The sequence below is a fragment of the Mus pahari genome, chromosome 1, assembly GCF_900095145.1.
Source record: "Mus pahari chromosome 1, PAHARI_EIJ_v1.1, whole genome shotgun sequence".
Classification (NCBI taxonomy): domain Eukaryota; kingdom Metazoa; phylum Chordata; class Mammalia; order Rodentia; family Muridae; genus Mus; species Mus pahari.
In genome coordinates this window covers 118313880-118318267 of record NC_034590.1, presented here as the reverse complement: position 1 = coordinate 118318267, position 4388 = coordinate 118313880, and positions in this window count along the sequence as shown.

Sequence of the window (4388 nt, the reverse complement as noted above, 5' to 3'; positions counted from 1 at the left end):
CGCCACCACTGAGACCCTACTTTTCTATTTAAAAAGAAAACGGGGGGGGGGNGGGTGGGGATTTAAATCCTGGGGCTGGAGAGATGACTCAGCAATTAAGATCCTTGGCTGCTGTTCCAGAGGACCAGAATTCTATTTCCAGCGCTCACATGGTGGCTCAAAATCTTCTGTAACTCCAGTTCTAAGAGATGCCACCACCTCTTCTGGCCTTGCATGGAGTAGTGCACAGACACACAGGCAAGAAAACACCCAAACACATAAAAAAAATTTTATAGATTGTTATTGTGAACCTTAATAGCTGAGCCATCTCTCCAGGCCTTGCTCCCTAAACTTTACAAATAGAGATTTAGTTCCTGGGAAACAAAAAGGAGAGGGCAAAGTGAATGACCCTCCTATTGAAACCTCACCACCAACCTGGCAACGTAAACAATGCAGATTTCTCAGCTTAAGTTCTGAGAGGAGAATCTGGTGTGAGTCACCAGAATTGCATGCCTCTGGCTTCATTCCTTCCTGGAAGCTCAAAGGGAGCTTGCCCCAGGATTTTCCAGAGGTCACGGGCCTTCCTGTAGTTCCTCCTGCAGCCTGGCAGTGAGCCCAGGCTGCTCCTGTGTCTTTCATGTGGTGTGGGCCTTGCTCTCTGGTTCTCCATCTACCATTTCCCAGGCTGTGGTTACTCCAGCCCCACCAGCATCCAGGAGAAAGTCAGTACTTGCCCACAATCAGCTGACTTATAGCCTGGGTTTCCCTTTGCCGGAGGCCATCTTTACAGGTTCCAGGGTTTAGCATGTGGACGGCTTGAAGGGTCTTCACTTTGCTCTCCATCCTTCCAGCCAAGGACTTAGTAGGGGACTCTAGGAAAAGACAAGGTCCCACCGAAAAGACATTTTGACTCCTAAGGAGAAGGCTACCTTCTTAGGGCCTGAAATTCATGCCATTGGGCTTAGCTCCTGGAGCTCTGGATAAGCAGAACTGCCGCCGCCCACTGCCCGGTGCACACTAGTTACAACCTCACTTTTTTTTTCCCCTTAATTGAAAATAGATTTTGATTTTTGGCTGGATGTGGTAGCACACCTTTTAATTCCAGCACTCGATCGGAAGGCAGAGGCAGGGCTACCAGTTCCAACTTGATCTACAGAACAAATCCAGGAGACCAGGACAGCCAGGGCTACACAGATAACCCCATGAACAACAACAACAAGATATTTTTTTCGTACAATATATTCTTGCCAGGCGTGGTGGCGTACACCTTTAATCCCAGCACTTGGGAAGCAGAGGCAGGCGGATTTCTGAGTTCAAGGCCAGCCTGGTCTACAAAGTGAGTTCCAGGACAGCCAGAGCTGTACAGAGAAACCCTGTCTCGAAAAACCAATATATATATATATATATCTTACTACATTTCCCTTTCTCCAACTCCTCCCAGATCCTCCCTGACTCTCCACACATCCACACCCACACCCTTTGTCTCTCTCATTATAATACAATCAGGCATCTAAAATAATAAAATAAAACCAAACAAACTAGACTAGAGACAAGCAAAACAAACGACAAACGACCAGGAGAAAAAGAGCCAAAGAAAACACACAAGAAGCATGTATAGATGCAGGGATGCGCACATTTGCACAGAGAGATCCCATAAAACCCCTGAGGGGATCTGTAAGGAAGAAAGAGAAAGTTAATGCTGAGACAAAGCATTATGAGACAAGGGACATCCAAAAGTGCCAATGAGTTTGTTTTGTGTTGATAGTCTATTATGGCGCCCTACCAGTGGCTTGTAATGAGACTCCATTGGAGAAAACGAATTTTTCCTTTACAAGTAGTTGTACGCTGGAGATAGCATCTAGGTGGGGGTGGGGACTTGCATCCATTTTCCCCTCAGTGCTGGGATTCCATCTGGCACAGACTCATGCAGGCCCTGGGCATACTACAGCCTCTGTTGACCATGCCAGCTCAGTCAACTGGGTCTCAAGGGAGGGAGGGAGTTTTGAAAAGAAAAAGAGTGGGTTAGAGAGCTGGCTCAGCGATTAAGAGCACTGACTGCTCTTCCCAGAGGTCCTGAGTTTAAATCCCAGCAACCACATGGTGGCTCACAACCATCCCAAATGAGATCTGGCGCCCTCTTCTGGTACATCTGAAGACAGCTACAGTGTACTTAGATATAATAATAAGTAAATCTTTTAAAAATAATAATAATAAAATAAATCTTTAATAAAAGAAAAGAAAAGAAGCCGGGCGGTGGTGGCACATGCTTTTAATCCCAGCACTTGGGAGGNANAGGCAGGCNGATTTCTGAGTTCGAGGCCAGCCTGGTCTACGAAGTGAGTTCCAGGACAACCAGGGCTATACAGAGAAACCCTGTCTCGAAAAACCAAAAAAAAAAAAAAAAAGAAGAAAAGAAAAGAAAGAAAGAAAGAAACAAGGCCTGCGATCACTGTTTCTAGGGACTGATCACTGCTTGTGGACGTTGTACATCGTGGTGCGCACTAGGCTCCGCACCACGATGTACAACGTCCACAAGCAGTGGCCTCAAACTCAGAAATCCGCCTGCCTCTGCCTCCCTAGTGCTGGGATTAAAGGCATGCGCCACCACACCCGGCTCTGCCAATTTCTAGAAGCAGCTCAAAAGTTTTCCACAGTTTATTTTTTGTTATTTGAGATAGGATCTCAGGTAGCTCAGATGGCTTCCATGTGGATGTTTAGCAGAGGATGACCTTGAACTCTGTTCTCCCCACCTCACTCCTAGTGGTGGGATAATAGGTATGAGCTCCACATCAGCTTTATGCTGTGATTGGGGTGGAGCCCAAGATTTTCTTCCAGGTGGGCAAACACTATACTGAACTACATCCATAATCCCTGGCCTGGAACTCTCTATAGAAGTAGCCAAGGGCGACCTTGAACCCCTGACCCTCCTGCCTCCACTTCCCAGTTACTGGAATTAGAAGAAGAAGCGAAGCATGGAAGTCTCTGGAGTACCGAGTCCTCCAGTGGGGCTGAAGTGTGGGGTGTTGTCTGCTAAGGATTTAATATTGGAAGAGGCTTTCGTGCGTGGAGTGCTTCCTACCACTGCTTGTGTCTAAATTAATGCTGTTTATTAAAATGTAGACACTGAAAAGAAACTAGGTTCCCTTAAACAACCAAATGTATCTTGCAAAGCTTGTTTTCTACTTATGAATCCACCAATATTTATAAAAATAAGAACAATTGCTTCACTATTTTTTGATTAATATTTAATTAACTCATAAATTCTGCAGATTAGCTTCTTCTTTAAAAAATGGATGCCAATTATAAACATAGGTAATTAAATTCCTTAATAGATTTCTTAAAACTACATTTCACCGAGCTGAAATGCAGTAGATGGGAGCTGGTACAGTGGCACATTTTGATGCCAACACAAGAAGCAGAAGTAGGTGAATCTCTGTGAGTTTGCAGCCAGCCTGGTCTACAGAGCAAGTTCCAGGACAGCCAGAGACACATGTGTTGTGTGACAAAAACTTTCCTTGGGAGATGTTACACACAGGATGACCCACTCCACATAGAGAGCTCATGATAAACTAAAATACAGATAAATGCAACTTGGTTAATCAATGGGTTCTATTGGTTATATTGTAGGAATATGGGCTAGGGGTTACTTACAGGAGCAGAAAGACTCACAGACAGCTGCATCATCAAAGCAGCTAGTGTGAGTGACAGGTCACAAAGGCTGGGAACCTGGAGTACACTGCACAGCCTACAGGCAGCTCAATGAGCTGGAGAGTGTCCCTTCCAAGTGACTCAGTTTGTCTAAACCTCTCCCAGGCAGCTCTGCTGGTTTCTGCTTCTCCAAGGCAGAGGGTCTGGCCTCAGCCTGGCTATCCTCCCCTGAGAAGGACTCTCTGCTTTTATTGTTTACTCTGGCAAGCAGAGGCCTAGTGGTGGGTTTTAGGGACTTCCTGAAGCTATTTGAGTTGTCACCTTCTTGCTTAAGGAGCGTCCCAGCAGGGTGGAATGTTTTCAGTCTCAGAGGACACTGTTACACAACAACATAGAGAGACCCTGTCTCAAAGAAAGAAAAATAGAAGGGAGGAAGGGAGGAAGGAAGGAAGGAAGGAAGGAAGGAAGGAAGGAAGGAAGGAAGGAAGGAAGGAGATTGATAAGCCGGACATGATGGTGCACACCTTTAATCTCAGCACTTGGGAGGTAGAGGCAGGCGAATTTCTGAGTTTGAGGCCAGCCTGGTCTACAGAGTGAGTTACAGGACAGCCAGGACTACACAGAGAAACCCTGTCTCAAAAGAAAAGAAAAGAAAGAAAGAAAGAAAGAAAGAAAGAAAGAAAGAAAGAAAGAGAGAGAGAGAAAAGGCCAGGCATGGTGGCACATGCCTTTAATCCCAGCACCCAGGAGGCAGAGGCAGG